Source organism: Ammospiza nelsoni, chromosome 9 (genome assembly GCF_027579445.1).
Source record: "Ammospiza nelsoni isolate bAmmNel1 chromosome 9, bAmmNel1.pri, whole genome shotgun sequence".
NCBI lineage: Eukaryota > Metazoa > Chordata > Aves > Passeriformes > Passerellidae > Ammospiza > Ammospiza nelsoni.
Window position 1 is genome coordinate 36363447 of NC_080641.1, and position 26723 is coordinate 36390169.

Below are 26723 nucleotides of genomic sequence, written 5' to 3' on the forward strand. Positions count from 1 at the left end.
CAACCGGTGCTTCTCATGGGGACCTGAATAAGAGAAATTAAAGTACGATCTCACTTGGTAAAGAGTAATAAATAATTACAGTCAAATCAAAATTTTCAAGATTGGGTTACTGTATGAAGAGAAACAAGCAGCTTTTCATTCAGCAGACCAGAATTTGGATTTTTCCTTTTGAAGCTAGCTATTCAGCTTTAAGGGACTTTTTCCTTACAAAGTTCAGTGATTGTGAAGATTTAGTGAACAAAATTCTATGCAATGAAAAATTACTCCTTCATTCAACTGTCAAAGCTACAACACAAATTACTGCTTCAGAGTGCTTTTTCACTGCTTTCTTAAGGATTTCCTCATCTGAATATCCCTGGTATTACACGGTGCTACCAGCCTAAATTTCCTCCCCAGGGCCCCAAAGAAAAATACTTATTTTTGTCAATTAGAGGACAAGTCAGCAATTTCTCAAAAGCAGAATTTGCTTATTAACTACATGTCAGACTTTGTTCTTGGTTTGTATCAGAAAAACCTTATCAAAACACACACACACAGCAGTACAATAAACACAGCAGTTAATAAAATCCTATTTGTCCTTCATCTGAGGTACTCAGATCCACCTTAGCAAGCTCCTGCAACAAAAATATCTTAATACAGAAGAGACCAAAAAAATTAAAACTTTAGAAAAGTAATGTATGACAGCAATGCTGGGGAGTGGAATAAGCTATGCTGTGATGCATGGTCAGGAAAGCAAAAGTACCATACACAATACCTAATGTTGGGCAAACACCTGTATATTGAATGAACAATTTTGAACAGAAATTCCTACAAAACAAATATTTCTACTACAAAATAATTCACCACCAGAACAAAACCATATGTAACATCACACCCCACAGACAGATTCTGGCTTTAAGGCACACTGAAGCTGAACTTCTGTTCTTTGCTCTTACAGGATCTGTTGAGCACATAAGAACAGCCACACCAGATCACACAAAAAAATCCACCGAATCCACACCCTGAATGTTATAAGGGGCCATATCTGAGGAGGAATGCAACACCAAGGCAAACACTGTAGTACTTCCCCAACACTGATATCACAGAGACTTCCACCTGCATTTTTCTTAACTAAAAGTACTGACTTTGCATTTAATAGCTCTGAGTGAATTTCTTTTTCATTCATTGAAAAATTGAGATTCAAGGAATCTCTATTTACCTTGCATATACTTTAACAATCTGCAATGCTCTACATCACAGAGTACTACAAGTCAATCAAACATTGAAGTACTACCTCCTTTTATCTGTTTTAAGCTTGCAATCAATCAGTTTATTACTGTACTGTGTAACATGGCAGCATGTTATGCTAACAAAAATGTTACAAATTATTATACTCAAATGTCCTGGTCTGCTCAAATGTTTCTTGGACATAAGCCATTTCATAGTTTTGGTCATGCTTATATTCCTTTTCTTACCCTTTACAGCGCTACTACAGACCACTAGAAAAGGAGGAGCCAGAATGGCACAGGATATTCACCACGAACATTGGACGTGATTTATATAATCCCATAATGACTCTTTCTATCTGACTTCAGTCCAGTCCTAACAATTCTAACAGTCTACTTGCTTTTATGGGCAAACATTTTATTGAGTCACCCATTAAGGCTCCAAGTTCTCACTCTTGAATTTTAGTAGTTAGCTCAATCCCAGTACTGGAGGAGCCTAATCTCCAAAGTTATTCAATGTTCTCCTTAAAAATTAGAACAATTAAGTAGAATGAACATTTTGAAACTGTGCAGGTGACAAGTGTTAAAATACTTCTGGAGACAGAGGTATTTATCAAAAAGGATTTTTATAAACAACACTTCAAAGTGAATTTTGTAAAGTAACAAAAGTTGTAAAGGCAAACTCTATCCAGGAATCCATAAGGAACAACTGATTTCAAAAACACTGTTGAGAAGATTCCTAAAGCATTACAGCACACTACAAAGAGAGAATGAGTCAGTCAAGCAATGTCTGCAAAAAAAGCAACACACTTTCAAGATGTACGAACATGATTGAAAAAGTCACTATTCCTTGTGCTTGGGGGCATGTGAGGCCTCAAACGAATAACTATTTCTAGATCATGGCACTGATCTTGAAATAGTCATTTCTATTCTAGCTATAGAATAGAAATATTCTAGATATCTTCTTGTATATTCAGAAGATACAAACAAATTTGTAGAGAGAGTAGTGGAACTTATTAGAAAGAAGATACTAGGAGGTTTACAGAAAGCAGTAAATGAATGCAACTTCAATGCCTGTGATTAAGCAAAGGAGCACAAAATAACAGTCTTCAATCACCATGCAAAATTTACAATGATCAGTAGTTCTGTTTCCTCTACCAGTTAGATAAGCTAGCCTCAGTTGCAGCAAGGATGGTTTAGATTAGGCATTAGGAAAATTTTCAGGACACAATCATATACTGAATCACACACTGGAATTTTCATCACACTAAGTTTTTAAGAAAGGATTATAGAAATATCACTTGAAAACAGGAAAATGTAACATCTCAGCACACAGAGAACCAAATGGATCTAATAAATAAGAGAATAAAAACAAAGCACTACAGGAAGGGAGATCTAATTCAAATGGAGACTCTCATCTCCAACAAGCCAGAAGACAGATGCTGAGAAATAGAAGTAACAGCCACTAACAGCTGTAAAATTATTGCAATACTGCAAGTTCCTTCCAAGAACTGTTCCTCACACCAGCAGTCTCTATGCTTATGGTGGCACAGTGTTGGGCAACACGGCTCAAACCACCTCCTCTGTCACTGAGCTCTTGGTATAAATTCATTACAGAATATGGTAAGAAACAGTAACAACGTTCTAAGTTCAAAATACACTTGAATTCACTGTCAGAATTAGTCTGGATCCCTGGAACACTTGTTACAGCTGATCATAACTGTGATCAGTTTCATGGAACAGAAAAAAAAGAAAAATGCCATTTGTTTAATCTAAGTTTTCTAGCTTAATTCTAAATTAATTCAAATTCTCTACTTTATTACTAATATTCTTTAAAAATTCAGAATATGTTTTGGGGGGGGTGAGGTGGGAATTATTTATGTTTCTAGTATCTACATTGCTTCTGGTAAAAGCAAACCACCTCCCCAGCTATAAAAGCCCAAATATATTTAGAAAGCAAATTCCAAGTTTTAGGAGTTTGGTAGGCATAAGGAAGAAAGAAGAGGTGAGGGGAGACTTACACCTTTCGCTAAGATTAAAAACTGGGATTATATTTTTTCTTTGCAGATGAGACAGATCTATTTTACAGGCTGCCTTATAATACGAAACTTGTGTATGTTGAAGTAAAATACCATTACCAGAAATAACTGACAAGGTATTTACAAATTCTGACTCCAAATAGCATATTAAGTTAATTGTTACACTTTATCACTGTAATAATTTTAAAGAGCAACTCTAAATTACTTACCTAAAGTAAAAATCGACAATATACACACGTAAAACTTACCTTTGATGTACAATTTAAATAAACTAGCAAATGACATGTGTGAAAAAATTAAAATATTGCTACTAATTGAAGAAGTTACAGGAAACCATTTGAATCTGCATTCAAGCCCATTTAAGTCCATTGAAATTACACAGTTGAAATATGTAAGATTTAGATCAGGTGTTTTGAATTGTTCTAAGAAAGCAAGTAAATTACCATGTTTTCCATAGTAGTTTTCTTCATCTCTGTCCATGTTACTGTACCTGGATCAGTTGAGTAAGCTGTCTGTATGAGATACCAACTGTGTACTTCTGTGTTGCTAGCTAGCACACTTAACCCAGCAAGCAGAGATACACAAAAATACTATTTAAATAGATTTAAAAATAAAGGTGATTGTCAAGGACTTCTCCAACTAGCACAGAAATTCACAAAGTAGGCAGGCCTTTCTCTGAATAGTTATCACTCAGTGCCTTGTCAACCTACCCAAGCCAGTCAGTACAAAGAGGAATGACTCTTATCAGCTTGTACTAACCTACACTGCACACGCAGAAAGGGAAACACCTGCACTTTCCTGCAAATGGAAGTGAATATAACCCCAAAAAAATCCTGATGATTTGCTAACTGAAAATAAGGTAAAACACTCTTGGCTACATTTCTGTAGCCTGTGCTACTGTGACAGTAAATAGTCTTTACATGCAACAGATGGCCACATCTTTCTTCCTCTATACATATGACTAGCACTCCAAAGCTCAAGTCATATAAGTCTAAAATGTAAACTGTCTTTTGTATACTGCATTTCCAGTCTTGTCAAGTGGAAATCTATCTGTAGAAGTAGTCATAATTTACTAAATTATTTCTTACTAGTATGTACTTTTTGTATTTCTGCACAGCACAAAAGTGCAGAACAGAAGAGGTAACGCTAGAAGGTCTCAGCATTGTTACTTTGATACTGTAATGTTTTAATAGTGAAACGAAGTACAAGGCATTGTACTCAGTGTGTGAATCAGAAAGCCTGAGGCAATCTCTCCTTTGAAGCCACAAAGGAACAGAATCTATATGTGGTGATCCTGACCAGAATGAAATTTCCATTCTCTGTGGAATATGATTAAAACACCAATTGTAGAATTTTGCAATGAAAAATGTGTACGCTTGCATATGCACTCCTGTGATACTGTACAAGACACGGCTCAACTGCAAGCTGGAACGACAAAAACAACACTTTTAAGTCAGCCCTGTCACTGCATAGTACGCAATGACAAAGAAGAATAATCTCATATGATGTTTAACCAATGATGCCTGTGATATGAAGTCAAAGCCCATTTTGTTATTAGAGAACTTAGCAGCAATGTTCTAATGTTTACCAAATCAGAAATTTAGTATAACCAGTATCAGGCAACCAAACATTGAAAATGTAGACTAATCTCCTGCAAAATATTAACTGTTGACTGAACCCTGGTACTTAACTACCTCCCAAGACCTCCTGTCATTCTTAGGCATATAGGAAAAAAAAAAGAAATGCATGAGGCCAAATGACTGATTTTACTGTGCTTCCATTCAAGTTTGCGCCTCTGTGAAAGGCTGCTTCTCGAAATCTCAATATAGTAAAGGAACAGAAGGCACTGAACAGACAGTGCTAAGCAAAAATGCACACTAACTAACATGCATCTGGTCAGCAATATATTACTCAACTTCAATAAACTGCTATTTCTGGTTTGATAACTATTAATTTCTTCAGGTCTCTTCCTGGTGTTTGGTCAACAATTACACATGGCAGTGACTAGAATTGGTACAGCTTCTTAAGAAAATAGTGTTTTTATTACCAAGTCGTTGGATCTGCATGCATAGGCACTGCTCCCCTCTACTGGAGCACATCAGTCAGTTCAAGTAATTCAAAATATTGCTAGAAAAGGCCTCAGCAATAGTAAGGCCTCCGCATACTCAAGCTGCTAATTGAATGTTCAAAGATGCAAGTGCACAAGACAACAAATTAGGCTGCTACCAAATGCACGGGGTGTAGCAGGATTGAAAGAAGTTCATCCCAGTTATGTTTCTCTAAAAAAATCACATTAAGATTTTGATTCTTCTGATGTGTTCTCAGGAGGATAATAAATCCCAACACAAGTTCCTGCAAAACTGATCTATCCCTTTCAGAGGCAGAAACTTCTTGAACATATATAAAAGCCTAAAATTTTCAAAGTTTACAGTCTTAATTTTGCAAAGAATCCAAATAAATATTTGAAATGTACTGCTGTTTAGTGGTAGTCAATTTAATTATACTTAGAAGATTTTTTAAGGCAAACTTAAGATTTTAAGCCCCATGAATATTCCTTATGCAGACACAGCCTAATAATCCTAGTAATGTAAAATAATGCATTATTACTCTATGATACATGTGTTGAAGCATCCTAATAAGTCAAAAGATTGACATTAACACAAAAACATCTGTTTCAGTAAGTCTTGTACCTGGTTTACTGGCATGCTGGGGCTTTTTTCCTCTTTAAAAGAAAGATTCAGGTATAACATCATGTGTTGCATATAGGAAAGACCTTATAAAATAAGGGCCTTGTTGCCTTTGTAAAATCATGGCTCAGGCCTGCTACTTCAGCTAAGAAAAAAAGGACTATGGGAAAATGACTCAGCTGAATTGGAGGTAGATAATTTATATAACCATTACATGTTCACATCATGGTTTATAGTGGTCGGTTGGATTATGTTTGTTACGTTTGAAAACTATGTAACTGATAATGGGTTAACTGCTTAAAAAGACCTGCTTTTTGCAATTAAGAGACTCTCCTTCGCACCTGCCTGGGGACTGTGCATCGCTTTGCTTCACACCATCATGCACACATAAATTGCAACTATAAGAAAAACACACTTATGATTCCTCTCCTGTGTAATAAATCATCCTAAATGGTAGCTGCCTTTGAAATATCTTTTATGTGCCAGTATAAGTTTCTGGACTGCCATTATGCTACCGATACTGACTCATGACTTGCAAAAAATGGAAGGGTGAAGAGAGGAGTGGTAGATGAGATAAACAAGTCACCTCATCACTTAGCTGTCCTTTTCTTTACAAAGCTGCAAAGACAGAGATCTCAACGTGCAAGTCAGTTTCCACCTGCAGTCCAAATTTCAAAAGTGACTGTTGCTGACTTACAGTGAAGCTGAGGGCATTCAGCACTGCTCACAAACCAAGTGCCATTGCTGCAAGTCTTACCAAAGGACAGAATAAAGGAAGAGGGGGTAAAAACACAACACAGTGAAAGGCAAGAGTTTACGGTTTCAAGCAGACCAAACTACTATGAACTAGTTAGTTTTACCCATCATTCAGATTCCTTTGTTTCCCAAGAAGTCCAGGGCATGTGCACAACATAAAGAGAATTGGCCAGGAATCCTGAGGTCAGTGATTGTTCAGTGGAGAAAGCTGACCGTTTTTCTACTGTGGGTCAAAAACCAAGCACTAATTCAAACTCTAAGAATAAAATTATTATCATTGCAGTCTCCTAATTAGCCAGGTAGCCGAAAAAGTATGATGTCATAGCCTCAAGACAAAGTGAATGACAACACGTCGTACTCCCAGATGACTATCAGTCCAAAGATTGTGCAATAATTTTTCCTGAAGGTGACTGTACAATTAACATGCTGTCCATGTTCACTTAACATTAGAAAAAACATGACCAGCATGATATAATCTCATGTCAAAGGCCCACATTTAACATTCTCCTAATATTAGTGACAGCACAGGCTATTAGGCTGGTATTGAAACATACCAGTTGTCAAACAATTACCCTCAGAAAGGGGACTGAAAATGTATACCATTAATGTATTACAAGCAAATTATCAATGAACTGCTATTCTACCATGCGATCAAAAACATCAATAGCTAGTGGAACTTTTACAGCTCTCTGAACAACAAACAAAATATTCTCAGCAGTTTGGGTCACACACAGCGCTTCATTACAGTTTCCATTTCAATGTGCTTATTAGCTGTTCCCTCAAATTCTTCTTTGGAGCTGAAATTGTCTGTCCTTTCTTTCCCCAGCTTCCATTTCTTATTCTTGTTCTGTGGCTAATGCAGCAACAAGTTTCATGGAATATCCAAGCAAAGACACAGCTAGCAAAATACTTCTGAAATGGTGTGATGTGTGGGAAGAGTACTTCTCTGCAAACTCAACTATCCTGCAAGACATTTTTTTCAAAGTGAGGTTGGGCCCAGGAGACTGGGTGAACTCTAGAACAAAGCAAGTTCTGTCTGTTAGTTATGTTTGATGCAACTGTTTTGTTAAATATTTCCTTTTCCCCACGCTTTGACATATTAATCCAGTTAGAAAGGGCTCAATCTTGGAACACACTCTCATGCTTTAGCAAAAACAGCACCTAAAATACAGCCTTGACAATGCTTTACCCAGAAAAAGGAGTGTTTTGAAACAATCAGATGCTTTCTACCAAGGACCAGAAAATGCCACTTTTCTGTTTCTAGTTTGCTTTACTCCAGCTGATCTAGAATGACAGATGGCAGTTAATGATATTTTCTCCTAGCAGAGTCTCTAACCCCAAATGGTTTATACCATAACATATCATTGTAACTTTTTCTAGTTATTCTTATGCAGTAAAATGCTGCATGCATATACCGTACCAAGACCTTTTCAATAAATAGTTAAAATAGCCCTTTTATCATCTCAGAGGGAGGGTGTTAACTTCAGCATCTACCACTTATAATCACAACACAGCACTGTTGCAGCTGGGAAAAGAAGTGCAACTATACATGTTTTTTTATATATAAAAACGCCAGGTGGATGAAACAAGAGCTGGATTATTCTGGACTTTGTGTATACCATCTATATGCCCCTATTTAATTTGTACAAATGCATTAATTACTTTGGAAGCATGAGAACAGTTCGACTCACAACCTTATGAATAAACTAGTGTCTAATTCACAAAAGCCACGTTGAAACTGCAGTAATCAGAGCCTTGACCGCAATGCATAATTTTGAAGATGCATCTTTCTCTGTATACCAAGGCTTTTTCTAATAGCTGCATATTAAACCAAGAATGGTCAATGGTTGCCTGTATTTGTTTAATGAGTTGGCTTTTTTTTTGAAAGCTAGATATCAAAATCCTAATGCAACATATTAGTGAAATGTCCAGTATAAAATGAACACAGCTATCACATGTCTCAAGTTGTTCCATAATTTCAAAATTTGTCAGTCAGTATTAGTGATACAATTTTCAGAAAGCTAAGATAAGGTTCTATCCTTTCTCTCCCCTCCTTCCTGCACAGCCTTTTTAAACATTTAAAAATGCAGCTTGTGTCTTGAAGACAATGAATTGTCAGGAGTCCAAATTTTAAAGACAATTACCTCTGTTTTATTTCCTCTTATGGTTCTTCATGTCTCGGGGACTCTCTGCCTGGTATGCACTATCCTGTTACTGATGTAGTACGGATGTATGACACCTCTACTTCAGCAGGAAGTGCTTTCTGAGCACATTCAGAAACTGGCAAATTCACTTTTACATTTAGGAACCCACTTTTAAGAGGAACTGTATTCCTGCAGGTAAACATAGGAATTTGAACATAATGTTTACACAATTACAGAATGTAATGTATTGAGTTGGTAGGGACCCTCAAGGATCATCAAGTCCAACACTCCACATAGCACCATCCCCAAGAGTCATATCACGTGCCCAAGAGTATTGTCCAAATGCTTCTTGAACTCTGTCAGGCTTGGTGCTGTGAACCTTTTCCTAATAGCCACCCTAAACCTCCCCCAAAATGACTTCAAGTCATTCCTTCAGGTCCTGTCACTGGGTACCAGAGAGAAGAGATCAGTCTCTGCCCCTTCTCTTCCCAGCATGAGGAACTTGTAGACTGCCATGAAATCTCCCCTCACTCTCCTCTTTTCAAGGCTGAACAGACCAAGTGACCCCAGTGGCCCTTCATACAGCTTCCCCTCAAGGCCCTTCACCATCTCTGATGCCCTTCTTTGGATGCTCTCTAAGAGCTTAGTATCTTCCTCATATTGTGGTAACCGAAACACACAAGGCTCAGGGTGAAGCCGGCCGGGTGCGGCGCAGAGCGGTACAATCCTTCCCTTGCTCAGCTGCTGGTGCTGGGCCCCAGGCACAGTCAGCTCCCCTGGCTCCAGAGCACTGCTGACTCGTACTTCAACTTTCTGTCAGCCAGCATCCCAGGATGCTTTTCACAGCACTGCTTTCCAGCATCTTATTCCCCAGTCCGTCTCTACAGCCTGGGTTGCCCATTCCAGGGGTAGAATCTGGCATTTGCCCTTGTCAAACTTCATATGGTTGGTGATTGCACAGTCCTCTAGCTTGTCTTTCTGGTTTTGTTTTGTTTTTTTTTTTTCATTAAACAACAACAAACCCCCCAACACTACTATTACAAAATTAAATGAGTCTGGTACCGAAATCAAATGGAAGGTGTAAAATAAATAAGATAACCTTTTGCTCCAGAACAAGTTATGACTTATTGTTAAGGGTAAAGCAGACTATTAATAGCCTTTCACAATTCATTTTTGGGACTAAGAAAATTTATACCACTAAACCTTTAGCACAAGGTTCAAATTCCACAAAAAGTTTACATCTCCTGGACTCTGACCTTTGATAATTATTATCATTTTCTGTAAGATAGACTCTTGGTCCTACACGATTAATTACTCCAAAATGCAGACAATTCATAGATTTGTCACAGTTTTCCGTTAAGAACTAAAAACAAATAATTTTAAATTGTCTTTTACTTCCTATTGATTTTTATACTAAGAAGTATTTACTAGAAATCAACTATTACAACCTATTTAAAGGTTGTATTTACTAGAAATCAACTATTACAACCTATTTAGAACCTTCCATTTAAAACTTATGTTGCAAATTTAAGATTTCTTTTTGATGCAAATAGAATACTGGAAGTGGCATTACAAATTATGTTTTCCCTTCTATTGAAGTAGAAGCATTTGAATAAGAGCTTTGTAGGTTAGACCAGTTCAAAACCAGAAAAATTAAATGAGAGTATTCTGTAAAAGAAGTATATACATAAAGTTCTGCTTTTAAATATAACATTAAGAAATTACAATTTTTTTTTTTAATTGTAAGCCAGACATACTGATTCACTCAAGACAAACTGCTGCCTCTCACCCTTTGTTTTTCAATAGAATATACAAATATCCACTCCCACAGTCATTTATTCTGAGGGAAAGGGGGCCACAAATTTCTGAAGTATGGTCTTACAAAGTAGCACAAAAATTTTCTCTGGGAAAATTGTTTCTACTATTAAATGCACAGCTTTCAGGAACTCTTAGCCCTATGGTCTATGAGAATCTGGCATGGGAGCTGCACTCAACTGAGATGGCTGATTACTAGAGAAGACAGAAAACCACCCAGAAAATACCCCTATATAGCTTGGAGAATTAGTAAAATTTTAATCAGTTTCTTTAACAAGTCCCTGGATGCCATTATTGTATGACAAGCTGTTGCAACACGTTTTCTGTGGGTGTCACCACCATTCTCCTTGCATTCCATCTCTGAAATAAAACCATTCTTTTGCTTAGAGAGATTGAACAACTGTAAGCAGAGCAAGGCATTTTCTGCCCTAGTTCAGGTCTACGCCTCAGGCACGCCCTTTTGGTGCACGTGTGAGTGAGAGAAGGGCTAACGCCAAGCCCCATGAGCTCTCCGTTCTGCCCCAGGCCTGGGCTCAGCACAGCCACGGGACGTCCTCCGCCAGCCGTCTCTGGAGAAGCTCCGGAGCAGCGCCGCGAGGAGGCCTCAGCCAGGCCTGATCCCCGAGCCGCAGCTCGGCCGGGCCCTCGCCATGCACGGCCCGACAGCTTCGCGCTCCTGCCCGACGCCACGGAGCCGCCCGACCCTACTCAGCCCACGCGGCCTGACTGCTCTGCCCGCAGCACCGGCCCAGCGTCCGCTCTGCCTGCCGGCCTCAGGCTGGAGCAGCCCCGGCCTCGCTCGGACCTGCTGGCCGTGCTGAGCACCGTACAATAGGCCCTGCCGGCCAGCCCGAGCCCGGCACTGGTAGCCCAGCTGCCAAGGCAAACCTTGATCTGGCAGCGGGATGGTTACATAGAGAGTGACTAATTGATTTTTATTAAAGAACAATGTAACACAAGTCCAAGCATATTTAACATCAGTAAAACTTTTTCCCTCAAAAGAATATTCTCCACAACAGCTGAAGGGTTGTTTCACTCAAACATTACTGAATACCAATAGATCATGTCTGCAGAGCAGCGTCTGGTAAATTACCCTACATAAAGCTGCACAATTTAACATATGACATGTTGATATTCAAGGCATTTTCAAAGCTCGAAAATGTCTTATTTTGCCTTTAAAAGGGGCATTCTTTGAAGCAAACACCCACAGTTTCACTGAAAGACCCACTGCCCAAATGCATGACCAACTTTCGCACATGGTTACTAGTACTCAATATGCTATTAGAATACAGAAATAAAACCGTTCAGATGGGGACTTGGTGACTCATAAGTATTTATGTTTATTTAACATTGTACATAAAATGCATTATTATTATGAATGCCTGCCTTTCTGTACAGTCTCTGTACAGCATACTGTCTGGTATAATGAACAAAGCACCAGCTCCTGGTTGTTTCTGAACCATTAGATATGCAGTGACAATTAAGAGTTTGTAAGGCTATGTTAACTAGATGCAGTATTTTAACAGGCAGGCACATTTTCATTTATTTTGCCTTCATTTCTGAAACTTCTGCCACTTACTGTAGGATGTTAACACTGCTCTGTAGTCTTAGCAGTGTTAACAGTGGCTCTGTGTCTGGAACAGTGAACACATTCTCTAAATTATAATACAGGCAGATTCAATTTAATAATATATTTGAGCAAATACAGTTGCTGAGAAAGGGTCAGAAGTAATGCTTTATTCCAAGTTTTTTCACTTATTAATGAAAACAGACTTCTACTGTATTCTCTATTTTGTCTTCATAAAAGAAAATACTCTGAAATCAAAAGCTTGCTTTACACAAAGCCTACTGTATCCTCAGACAAAAGAAGAGGACTGTGACTACTGATGTTTTCTGTTTTCTATAGGCTTCTAAAGGAACAACATAGTATGCTAAGTTGGTGTGCATCCTTTGAGCCAGGTTCGATTCCTAGGACTGTTAGCAAATAAATAATCCACTATTAGTTACAGGTTTTTATTCCTCAAAGAACTTCTTGGCACAATTAATGAGAGATTGTTACACCCTAATGCAGAAAACAATGTCTCCATACATTTCGTTACTAGGTGTTACAACAACGAAATTATTAATTGAATGGTGATCTGAAAACTGAAAAATTTTGAAAGTAAGAGGACTAAGTCTGGAAAATTTCAAGTTAGCTGGATATCTGTAAAAACTGATACACAGTGACTCCTAAACCTGTACACAGACTGACTTGCAATGCTACTATACCAAGTGCTGTGCATTATGAGAAAAGTCTTTCTAGGAAACGACCCATTTCTTGCAGAAGCAGGTGTCAAGTTAGTGTCTAAAGCACAGAACTGGCTCAGATTCCCCCTCCATTTCAAAACATGATATGCTCATTGTATAAGACTAGGTTTATTATGACTCGTTTGAAGATTTTCCATTTTGTGATGGGTAACCTAAACCTAATTTGGAACTTGTCTTCTATTGCTGCTGGTGCATCAATTTAGAACAAAACAACTGAAAAGTATAATCCTAGATGTAAATCCACATCTAGACTGAAATTATTATAGGATTAAAGCCCATATATATGAATCATTAGATGTGTACCAGCTATATGTAGAACTAATGAAGACGTGACCACAAAAGATAAAATCTTCTGGGAATGCTTCTTATTGTTCAAAAGAAAGGGTACTCAGTGATAACCCAGCCCAGTATCTGCTTCGTTACAGGAATGGGCCATGGGCCTTCCTTGCATCTTAACAAGTGTTCAGGATCCAAAAACTGGACATTTGGTTAAATATAGATGCTGAATCAGACCCTCGCTATTTTGTAAGAGAGAGGAGATATTCTTACAGACTTCGCAGCAGCGCCAGAATAAAACACACTCGTTATACATAAATGATATGAAAGGTGTATTCCAGCTGGAATGTTTAACACATGAATATTTAACAGACTGACAAGGAACATGTGTAGAAGAAACATCTCAGACAAATCAAAACCAGACCAAAATAGGAGGCAAAATAAGATTTGGGGAGATTCTCAGAATACGTATTAATCTTAGCAACACCAAAAAAGTTTTTAAGAGAGTTGTGAAAAAATATGAGAAGATGGAAGCTGTAGGAATAAGAATTTGGTTTACTGTGATGAAAGATCAGAAAATTCCTTCCCAGTCTCAGAAGTAGAACAAGTCTTATCTCCTTACAAAAAGGCACAAAATCTTACAAACCCAAGCATTTTACAGTCCTAGACTCAGCTTTATGACTGCAGATGTACCTTAACATCTTGAGAATAAGTAAGCAATAAAATCATAATTATATAAGAACTTGCTGACTGGAAGTTCTGGTACTATTTTCTTAGCTAAAAATGCTTAATATTAGGCCCAGATGCCCAGAAGTTAATCTCAGGTTTAATCTCCCACTCATTCCTAGAAACTGATGTCTTATATTTGGTAAATATTAATAATCATGTAAATAATAACTGGAAATTAATTTCTGCTCATATATGTGATAAGGTTGTAATATCCTGTGAAAATTGTGAAATCCTAGGAACTGGAGGCAAAATAAATTTTGCAATTTGAGCTTTTAGCATTACAGTTTTATTGCTGAATCAACTACAGTGCTTTTTTCTTAGGGTCATCTGCCACTGAAAAGAACAGTCATGAAATAGTATACTACTAATAAACAACTAATACATTGTTATTATTGCTGTTGTTGTTACATGTCCCCATTAAAACTGCAATTTTTGAAGAGGTACACATTAACACCCAAGTTACTTACACTTTTCTGTGCAATGTATGAAGCCAGTTGCAAGTACACAGATACCAAACACGTGGACTGAAAACAGGTAAGCTTAACACTCAGCTATAAAGGTGCTGCTAACATGCTTTGCTACATGGAATTTATAGCAGGAAGGTTTCCGTGGCTAGTAAGTCTGCTCTTGGTGCCATGAAGAATTCTACTCTGTCTTTCCCAATGGTATTCTAAGCAAATGCCCTCAGGACACGTGTACCTTCAGATACTGTGCTTAAACTCTGTAGGTAATGCCTAAAGAAGGCATTACCACAGGACACCTAATCTCATCTCTTGGGACCTTGAAGGAATTGTACATCAACAGAAATGTTATGGTCTGCAGTCTGAATTTGCCTTCTCCAATGAGACACCACACCATAGTATTAATTCTGATGAACCTCTGGTTGATGCAAACAAAAGGTACTGCAAAACCTCAGTGTGTAGAGGGAAGATTTCACAGTGCATGCTTGTACCCTACTTTTTCCTATGTTCCGTTATTCCACCCCTCTCTTAAAAAAACAGAAAGTGAGGAGGAAGACATCATAGCTGTACTATATTATGTATAAATGTGAAATATGTGAATTTATTATCACCACTCACTAAATATTCCAGATCACTGGAGAAGCTAAAACACCCCAAACTATTAACTAACAATTTTGCAACAGTTTTATTTTACCTACTTTTTATTTCCATGTGTAGTCTGTGAGCATACACACACATAGATTTTAAATTTTAATTGGAAGGATTTTTTTCACTGTGACTCTAAAATGCAAGGTTTTACAAGGTGACGTATCCACATGTTATTGAATAATAACACTTTTTGTCACCTATATTTAGCTAGCAGGCTACCTACATTCACTGTTCTGCTAAGAGAGCAATCCCTTCATACTAGGGACATCTTTGTGGAATTCTTCTGGCTAAAAAATTAGTAGAACATGTTCAAGGATTCATAAGTGCTATTTCCATTATCTGTAACCGCCAAGGTCCCAGGTCCTGTAATCTGTTTCCTTCTGTTCTGTCAATGTCCTTCAACCCTCATTTCCTAGTTCACATTCTTAAGTTATTCTCCATCCTGAATCACAAATTATTCTCCCTTCTTTTCCCAACCACATTTTTATTACCATTCTGCTGCCATTTATGAAACAAGACTGCTCCTGAGTGACATTTCCATTCTGTTCACCCTTAGAGATAAAAATGTTTTATACATTTTTAATGTGAAGAGCTGGTCCAAAATCAAAAGGCCATGTAAGAAGGTACATAAAGCCCAATCAAATAAAGGGACTGGTGCATACTAAATCTACTTTCTATACCTGAATACATAGCACTAATTAAATATCTCAGTGAGCAGTAGCATTTGTCTAGTCTCCTCTGAAATTGTGTCATTTACACTGCACCATCACCCATTAAAACAAAATCAGCTCTTCATGTCTCCTAAAACATTTTGCCCGCCAAGAATCAATCTGTTTGGAAGCCTGTCACAGGAAATAACCGTGAAGAGTGACATCAACATTCCAACAATATTGTAAATTATAAGGTAACTAGAAACTAATTTGAAAAAAGAGAGATGTTTTGTAGAAACAACTGTGTTGACAGAGAGATTAATAAAAGGAAATGTCCAAAAAAAGACTTTATGTTACCAGAAGAAAAATACGCAATATACATTCCTTTCCTGTGTATAATTCAGCATTAAGAATTTGAAAGTTGAGATTCTAAATCTTGCAAATCTTTTTTAATTTGCTCAATTAAAGACAGGTATCTGTATGGGTTCCACAGGAAAGGTCCTGGGTTAAGTCTTTCTTGTAAGTCAAATGAGACTTGAACTAGTTGAACTAGTCTGAAATAATGGTTCAGAAACTCCATCTTTCTCTACTGCTTCTATATTGTATCTTCTCTCTCTCTATTTTTTTTTTTTTAGACAGATGGGGTTCTTAAAGAGCAACCTAAATTTGTGTGGCAATTATTACAGAATTCCAAGAAAAGCTGCAAACATATGCATTAAAAATAGCAAGAAATTTTGACTTTCTCATGCTTTAAGCAGCAGACCTCATGCCAGAGAAACTGATGCCGAAGCATTAGAAGTTTTTTGACTGCCCTTTTAGTATTTTCTGGAAGGTTTTCTTTACTCTAGTACCCCAGTTTGGGCTTGCCTAAGGTGAAGAGAGTGATTTATAAACTGAACTAGGGGAATAAAAAAATGAAAATAAGCAGATATATGGGATCCTGTTACAGGCAAACCACACGGACAGTATTTAAAAGTTATGATCACTGTCAGTAAGCCAAGGGGAAAACAGTACTGATTGACAGATACACTTGCCTGGTGGGAGAAGCTTGGTTTCCAATCTCAGAGTACTAATTTTATGTTAAAGAGCTCTCAGAAAAAACAAATCAAAAGAAACAGAGAAACAAAAAAAAGTCACACAAAAACCCAAACAACAAAACCAAAAAAACCAAAACCAACTTATCCAGGATTTTCCTTGGCCTCTTAGCCAGCGCATCGTCATACAGGAACCACTCTGTTGAGATTTTTACAGCAGTAGAGCTCTTCTGAATGTTTGCCCGTTCAGACTTCCCAATCACCTGAACAAGACAGGTTATTGCTAAGAAAATATGTGGTCTGAGCAATAGCAGTGTTTCTTTTTTTTATGAGTGCTACTTCCAGGATGGCAGGATTGTGGGGGTTTTTGTTTGGTGCTGGCTTTTGGGTTGGTTGGTATTAAAATAGGGCTGATCAAATGTTTTAGAACGCTAATGTTTTTGACATCCCAGACTTCCTTCCCTGTCAATGCAGCGATAGCAATATTTCTTCTTCAGCTTAAAAGGCACAATACCAGATGTCCATCTAAACTGTGATTAACAGGGCTTGATTAATGATTAAGTGGAATAAAAAATCCTCTGGAGGGGAAAAAAGAAGTAATAAAAAAAATAGAAAATAGAAAGCAAGTGGAAATGGAAACAACTAGGTAAGCAAGGGAAACAGGAACAAGATGATGCAGAAGGGTAAACTGAAGAACAATCTGTAGCATAAGTGCAGTAGAGTTTATAAGACTGATCAGGTATCCAGGAACAGCAGCAAATTATCCATATGTCCTTCACTGAAGACAGGTCCACCACAAGTTGTATTTAGTAGGCAATCTAAAAGCATTGAGTTAAAATGGGACTTTGGTTATCCTGACAGCTGCAAAATTGAATAAACTATTCAAAAAGTCAATTTCTGAATCAAAATTTTGAATGTAAAGCACAGTGATTTTGTAATTAAGAAGTGTGAACTGAAAGAAGTTCAAATTCTAGCATGTTTTCAAGATACAATTAATATTATGACATACAAAGAGTTGTTTCTTGAATCTTAACCATCAGCAATAATTTCTTTTAATTCACCTAAACATTTTCTAGTTAACAGTACACTCCCATCCATTGAATCCATTTAAGTCAAACGATAACTGTAAACTATGTAGTAAACTGTGCATAAATGAGAATTTGATAGTGACAATAAGTTATTACTTGATAAAATGAGAACTGGATAGTCACAATAAGTTATTACTTTATCTTGATTTCTGGATAATACACTAATGAAATTATTCCTGAATGCTAACAACAAAGACAGAACCCTAAAGATAATGAGCATGTACTGGTAAAATGCAGAGTGAGATGACAGTAGATATATATCCTGAATGTTTTAAGAAATGCAATAAGGAACTTGACCAAAAGAAAATTACCTGAAACACAACTATGTATTTTCCTATTATTAATAGACAAAATGAAGGTTAACATATGGTTTTCTTCTTGGAGTATCTTTTGTGAGAGATCTCAATCACTAAACCTAATCAAAGCTTCTATAAAACCTGAAAGGATTAATATATATTAAATGGGACAAATTGGGAATACTAGGACACAGAAGACTGACTTTCGAGTCTCACATGCCAGAAGGCTGTTCCAAATTGCTATTCTGTTCTAACGATGGAGGCCAATGCTTTTCAATCCAGGCTTTTTTTGACATACCAATAATTATCCCCAGTCTCTCTTCCTGCTTCACCACAGGCTAGGAAAAGAAGTAAAAAAAATGCTTGACTTGCGGATTACTGTCCTAAAAATCTGAAAATTAAATAAGTTTGCCAGTGACTCTATAGTCTTGCAAAACACTTTTAACTATGTGTTTCCTGATTATGTTATGCCAAGACATAAGTCCCCGTTTCCCTCACTGTGATTTGGATACCTACCCTGCTAAGCCCTACTTTGTTAAGCAACTTGTGCTGGAACACTGAAGCAGCTATGTGTCTTCACAGAGCATATAAAAGCCATCATTCAGACTTAAAGAAAAAAAAAGGATGGCAGTGGATTGGCCTCCCACTCTTCAAATACTTCCCACCCACCAGAGAATTCAAACAAAAAAAACTATTCCACAGCGCACATTCCATCCTACTGGTATTCCCAGAATAGAAGTGTTTCAATTGTTTGGCACAGTGCATCACCAGCAATAAATACATCAAGCCAACCAGAGCTTGCATTAGGTATTAAGACCTATAATTTCTGGGATATTCTGACATTTTGTCACAATATCAATACAATTACATTTTCAATTGCTTTGAGTGCTACTGAGAGATGGTCCTGAAGCATGAACAACTTCTCACACATTGTGCAAGTCTCCCATCTTGAGCAACACACAAGCATTAAAACCAAACAAATAAGAGGCTTCCTTTACTAAATAAACATCTCCTCATCTTTTGTAATGTGATAGTGCAGGGCAACATTCTTCTTACTCAGTAGTTCCCATGGAAGATTTTCTTATGGTCAGAATATTTATTTTATTACAGATTCAGCACGTTAACTCGGCAGATTTGTAAAGATTTCCAAACAACTTTCAGCTGTATACAAAATCTGCTGCAAACTACTTTCTACCAAGTTCTATGAAAGCTGCAAAACAAATGAACAAATCACCTCCAACAACTTCTTGATCAATGTTTATCACTACTGAGGTGTTGCCAAAGAAAATGGCAGGTTTCTTTCAGGGGTCCATCATGCATTACAGAGGACTCACAGCTGCAAGTCAAGTACAAACTCCTCCTGAGAGAAATCTTGTGTTCTAAATAAGATTGTATTTTGGCAATCTGCAATTACCTTTAAAAAAAAGTTTCAATGGTGAAATACACTGCAAATATAACATAAAAAACATTCAGATTCCTTGCTTTTTGTTCATATTTATTTTGATGTAGAATTGAAACTAATAGAGTGAGAATAGGAAAACCATAAAATTCCTCTAAAACAGAGGACAACAATGAAGAAGCACACGATAAACTAAAACTGCATTTTGTAACAAGAAGACAGATTGATAGAACAGAGAGAAAGACAATAATGAAACACAAAGCAGATATTCCAGATGCCAGATGCATAGATAATGTCAAAATTGATGCCTGCAATGACAACAGCTATAGCTGAAGAACTGGACATCCATACTAATAATTTGCATAAACTTTCTTTACCTTTGGAGGGATGCAACCTCACGATTATTTAGAAGCATCTACATTAGTAACATTAGCAGCATTTGGTTGAGGGATTGCGTTAAATGGTCAGGAGGAAGCTGTGAGTAACCACAACATAACTTACCACAGCTTCTGTAGTGCAGCTAAAGCAGCAGAGAAAGACAATATAATACGCAGCTGTCATCGAATATAAACATAGCCCATAAAAACATAAGCACATAATTTAATCTTCTAATCAAATATATAGCTTTCATCTATCTTTGAAAAAGAAAAGAAAAGGTAAGGACATGGGTGAAAAGTAAACCAATCCCAGCTTACTCCACTTCCCTGTAAGCGGAAATCATGTACAAGACCATAGCAAGGGAAAGCAAACACATATGGCTTTCTCCTTTATTACACTAAGCATGACTGATATCAAAGTTAAAATGCCCTAATGTGACAGTGGTCACAGGGGTTCTTGGATGAGGGAAGAGACGAAAATGTTGACTCCATGTTCAGAAGGTTGATTTATTATTTTATTATATATATATTACATTATAACTAACTAAAAAGAAATAGAAGGAAAAGGTTTCCTCTCAGAAGGCTAGCTAAGAATAGAATGGAATGAATAACAAAGGTCTGTGGCTCGGACAGAGAGAGAGAGAGAGAGAGGAGAGGGAGAGGGGGAGAGGGAGAGAGGGGGAGAGAGAGAGAGAGAGAGAGCGCCAGCTCTGCTGTGAGTGGTCACTAAATCCAAACATCCACCCAAGACCAATCCCAGATGCACCTGTTGCATTCCACAGCAGCAGATAACCATTGTTTGCATTTTGTTCCTGAGGCCTCCCAGCTTCTCAGGAGGGAAAAAATCCTAAGAAAGGATTTTCACAAAAAGATGTCTATGACACCCTAACATCAGGAAAACATGTTTTAAGACAGTGCCCAGCTACCCCAACAGTTTGCAAGTGCTCATCAGGTCTGGGTGAGAGGATGAGCAGACAGGCCAAGACAGTGCAAGCTTGTTTGGAAGGTCAAAAAAAGCACAGCTATACAGACTACAGTCCTACCCTTCCACAAATGCTCCAGAAAGGCTCTTGGGGTCACACAGTGAGAACAGAAGCTACTTCCTCTTTCAGTTTCATTTACTATGCAGTCTACAGGCAGAATGTTACCCATAAACAAGAGAATCTTCCCAAATGCAGAACAGTCCGTATTAAGGACCACTGTCATTCAGTTGCCCTAGTTTGGTTGCGCAACTACAACTTCTTATTTTAAAGGCAAAATTAATACAGGGCAAATTCAATACTTTAAAATTCACTGCAGGATGCCTTTTAAAGATAATCTTTGGTACAGACATAAAACTATGATACTTTGCCTTAAAGTATGACAGAAAATGGTTAGAGATGACACATTTTAGCACAAGCCCCTAAGGACTAGTCAAATCTAACAAACTTTAATTCCCATGTTGAATGCAGTATTATCATTAACTGATCCCACTAACTAAACTGACCCAACAGCTTAAAACAAGTCAAAAAACAGGTGACCAAATATACATTAATTGACCATCCACATCCCCCAAGAGTCACTCAGCAGGGAAAAAAAGAAACACTTCCCCACACTGGTAACATGGTAATGTTCCTTTACCATGCCATCCTTTCTTACTATATTTTTCTTATACTTTTGAGGGAGAAGAACATAAATAAACAAGATTTTTAGGATTTCTCATCTATCTTATTCTGGCAGTGGTTACAGTGTAGAGTTTTGTAAAAAAGGGAAGAGTTTTGTAAAAAAGCTCTTGGCAGTTGGGGGCGTTTATTTTTTTCTGCTTGCAGAGCCACATTTCCAGGTGTACTATACAACTTCATCGATTGTCGTTGACTCAGAATTCTAGTGCACTTCTTAATTTGTTTTCCATCTCCCCTTACAGATTCACTCGATTTGGGGTTACTTTCACTTTGTTAAGAAACTTTCACTGATTTCTATTCCTATTCTGCTTGTCAGTATCCTAAACCACTCATTCACTACCTACAGATTTTTGATTCCCCCAGTTGAAAGGAAAACCTTTCATTATAAAAGGATTGGAAGAAAAAGCCAAGTTCCCAGCAGCTGAGCTCTCTTTAGTATCCTCTCTACAATTCCAAAATAAGCTTCCAGACAGCTGCCAAGATGGTTTTTTCCCTCAGACTGGAGCCCAAAATGGTGCCTAACCTCAAGTTTGTGGACTGTTGGTCCATGGCTCTTGCCACAACACTTAGTCATTTGCGAAAAGCCTATCAGCATAAATCAGAAAGGATCTGCTCTGCATGAACTGCATAACTACAAATACAATATAATATAACATTATGTTACTTGCTTTCCAAATGAAATTATGCATTCCTAGTTATAATCAATCTGTTAGCAATATATATGTACCTATTATATGCATATTTACGTAAGTACACACACACACATATATATACGTGTGAAAGAACTGTATTATCTCACAAATCCTACACAAACCTTTAAATTACGTATGGGGGTAAATATTATAAGAGTTCAAGAGTATTGGTCACAGGGCACATCACTTCCCTGTTTATAGCAGTTGCTTAGATGCTAGCACAGATATTGCATTGTACTGAAACCAAGAAAAAGGCGCATTCACAGATACAGCTTATTGCCTTTTGTCTGATAGAATAAAGCAACACAGCATAGGAATTATTTATCATTCTGCCGGGGGGTGGGAGGAATCTAAAAATAAATATTGTATTTTGCTACACTTAGCTAGTTTTTAGCAACCTGATCGTATCCAGGAAGTTATGACTCTTATAAAAAAATATCAATAATGAAAAAACCTAGTTAATTTTAATGTAATATCCACTAAAATAATTTATATATTAATACCAGAGTTACTATTCCACATATTCATTTATTTCAAAGTACACTGATTATAAAGGACACTTACTCAGCTACTAAATTTCAAGCACATCAGCTTATACAAGTGTAGATGATCTGCATGCAATAGATACTCACTTTCTTCCATATATAATCAGCTGTACAGAAGAGAAAATTATGTGGTATCCCAGCCCACTCATGTTAGAGCTCCTCTTTCTGGTGAAACATACTCTTAAAGTACAAATGGGTTCCCACTCTTACCACATCAGAAGTACACACTAAATCATCTATTTTAACAGACATCTATTGGTTTAATGGAGGTACAAGCATGGGACTTCCTGCTGAAGAAGTAACCCACCAAAAATCTTTTGGGAACCTTAATAAGTGGTCCTCTTTACAGAGAGGATCATTCTAGGCAAAACTTCTTTTTCTTGGCAGATGTCAGAGGTCAATCAAAGGCATCATTCCAGGTTTTAGTAAAACAGAAGAACTTTGACTTCAAAGTGACTGCACAACACAGTACCTTTGAAAAGTACAGTCACTTGTACAGCTCTCTTGTTCAGCACAATCTAGTAGGGAAAGGATCATTTCATTTATGTGGAATGAGGCTGGAAAAATGCAAATATCCCTTAGTTAGAAGGAACAGTCAGATGTATCCCATCTCTGCCCATGAAAAGTTGCCTATAATTTGTATTGGCATGTGGACAGCACTGAATTTCTATATCGGCAGTAGACTCTGTGGGATTATCCCACAAGAGAGAGAGATTCCCTCCTGGCTACTTTTATTTCTGGGTGCTTATAGCATCCCAGATGCTGCAAAGTGCCACAGCAGATTTATGTGATAAGAACTCTTGATGCTTCATGTGGATTGCAGCTCTATTATTTGGAATGGCAGGTATGAAGCTATTTATATCTATACTGGAGAGAAGTGAATTCCAGAGACTGGAATTCCAGTACCATAAAAACTTGGTACCAACAAATTTAGTCTGACAATATGAAAAGGAAAAAAAAAAGCAGAAGCATTCACATAAAGTTTAAGTTGCACAAGTCTTTTATCCAAAATTATACTCAGTCACTGTTGGGATCTGTTGCCTAAGAATACTTAGATATCAATGACATCCACTTAACTCTAACAGGCAGGCATTTGTTTCCTGTCATCCTAACAAAAATAAAACACAGGTTTATATTTAACTCTTAAACCCCGCACAGTTACCAATTTGACTTGTCACCACTTCCCCACATCATCTTCATGGACTTTGAGTCCTGTGTATCACACCACCTCCCAAGTAAGTGTTCATAGAAAATAAAGTTGAAAGGAACTTTGAAAGGCTCTTCTGTTAGTCTTCTTTCAGGATTTCTTGGGTACTTCTTCACTGTTTCCTCAACCTCTGACTGAAACACCTTCTTCAAAGTCCCAAATGATTCAGTACAAGTTCCATATATGGAAATCTAAACATCCAGGTTCACTTATATGTTGTACAGTGCACAGCCACCACATTTTCCTTACTTTCACTGTAACAAAGTAAGGTTGTTAACAAATATGGGTATTTATCTTCCCTATATTAAACAAATCAGAGTATTATTCCATAAAACCTTGTTCCTAACCTCACAGGAAAGCTCTTATGTTTATGTGCTTTAATAGTCCTAAGTTAACATAATTTACACTATTCCTAGATGCTTCTGCATTATTTTATTAGATTATTAGACAATAATGTTATGTCAGACTCCCTGACATAATATCCAGATGCTAAGGAATCGCATTAGCAGATTTTGTAAATCTGACTGCCTGAGTCGGATACTAGCAACAGAAAACTCAAATAAATACAGTTAAGCAACTGTGAATGTGACATGCCTTTACACTTCAGGAGTGAATGCAGAACAAACAGATTTTCTCATATCCAAGTGAAGATCAGTTATCGAATTTACTAAATCATCTCCACATTTCTGTGTGTTTAACTCTAACAGCATTTTTTCTTCTGACCAGATGATTATGGCCAATTTATTTTATTTTTGCGTATTACATAACAGTAACAACTACTTAACCTGTGCAGAATAAGATATTTATGACTCTAATATAAGGATACAGTGTAGAGAAATACAGGCCTAGTAGAACAGGAGAGACTTTGAGAAGCAGAGATGCAAGATTGGATGATAATACACTATACAGGCTTGGGATGGTAGTAGAGAGAATTTCCCCTCAACTATACATTAGAATCCTGCTTGTTAAAAAATATAACCAAGTTTAATTAGTCAACAACAAGCCTAGCTTATTAAACTCTTTCTAGATAATGTCCAGTGACTGTTATACATAACCCACTCAATAGAGTACAACTATGCATAACAGTTCCATTAATCTCCTTGATTATAGGTGTTCTGATTGTATTGTCCTTGCTCGTGGCTGAGCCAATACCTCACTACCAAGCACGGCTCAGCTTAAGTCAATAAGCTAAAAGATGCACAACACTCAAGTGCTAAAGGATAGCAAATGTAAAACCTGGATACTTTCAGATACTCTAGAATCTTAATTGGACTTGAAAATGCAGTAATTAATTTGACTCAAGAATACAAAAAAGTGCTAGACCACTAGGTGAGGAAAAGTTGTATTACCTAAATCCTACCAGTTTTATTGCCTATTCACTTACTGACTAAACCATCTCTGGTATGGAGTACTTTTCATATTTTCACAGAACCACAAAATTATTTGGGTTGGAAGAGACCTTGAAGCTCATCTCATTCCAACCCTCTGTCATGGGAATGGACAGCTTCCACTCGACTAGGTTACTCAGAGTCCCTTTCAACCTGGCCTTAGACACTTCCAGTGATGGTGCAGCCACAGCTTCTCTAGGCAACCTTTTTCAGCACCTAATCACCCTTGGAATAAAAAATTTCTTCCTTACATCCAACCAAAATCCTCTTTCACTCAAAAACCATTGCCCCTTGTCCTGTCAATAGAAATCTTGGGGGAAACAAAAAGGGGAAAAAAAAAAAAAAAAAAACAAAAAAAGAGGGGTTAAAAAAAGGTATAATAAAATCTTTCTCCATCTTTCTCACAAACCCGCATTATACATATAAAAAAGCTGAACAATCTCAACTCTTTTGACCTTTCCTTTTTTCACCTCATAGGAGAGGTGCTCCAGCCTGTTAACCATCTTTGTGGCCCTCCTATGGACCCACTCCAAGATCCCTGCCTTGCTTGTGTTGGGAATGCTGGAGACAGATGCAGTACCTTCAGGGTCTGAAGGTGGGGTCTCACCAGAGTGGAGCAGAGGGGCAGAATTACCTCCCTCAACCTGGTGTACCACTTCTTCTCATGCAGCCCAGGACACCACTGGCTTTCTGGGTTGCAGGTGCACATTGACAGTCCACAGCCAATTTTTCATCCACCAGTATCCCAAGTCCTTCTTCTGCAGCATTGCTCTCAAATCATTCATCCTCCAGCTTGTGCTGATAATGGGGATCACCTGACCCAGGTGTAGGACCTTGCACTTGGCCTTGCTTGACTTCAAGCAGCTTGCAGATCCTCCAGCTTGTCATGCCCCCCGTCCCCCACCCCGAATGGCATCCCTTCCTTTTAGTGTATCAACTGAACCACCCACCTTGGTGTCATTTGCAGCCTGTGCTGAGGGTGCACTTGACCTCATTTATTTTGCTGATGCACATTCTGAATAGCACTGGTTTCAATACGAACATCACTCCTTACTGGTTCTCACATGGATACTGAACTAGTGACTGTAACTCTTGGGACAAGGATGGTGTGGAGGACATTACGACAGAACCAGACAAAAAATGAAGCAGCATGCTGAGAGAGAGTTTTCACTCAGAAAGACCTGTCTGCAGTAAAAAAACAACAGGGAACATATTACAAAGCGTTTAAAAGACTTAAAATTTTTCCCAGCCTCCCAAGTTTATTCCACAGTGAATCATTTTATGTAAAACTAGGATGCTGGCAAAATCAGGTATGGCTG

The 26723-nt window shown here is 37.6% G+C and overlaps 1 protein-coding gene across 1 annotated transcript in view; it reads right to left on the minus strand.

The window, feature by feature from the left end:
* The window catches only part of SLC44A5 (solute carrier family 44 member 5), a 63633-nt gene that overhangs the window by 33983 nt on the left and 2927 nt on the right, over positions 1-26723 (minus strand). The window lies entirely within an intron of this gene.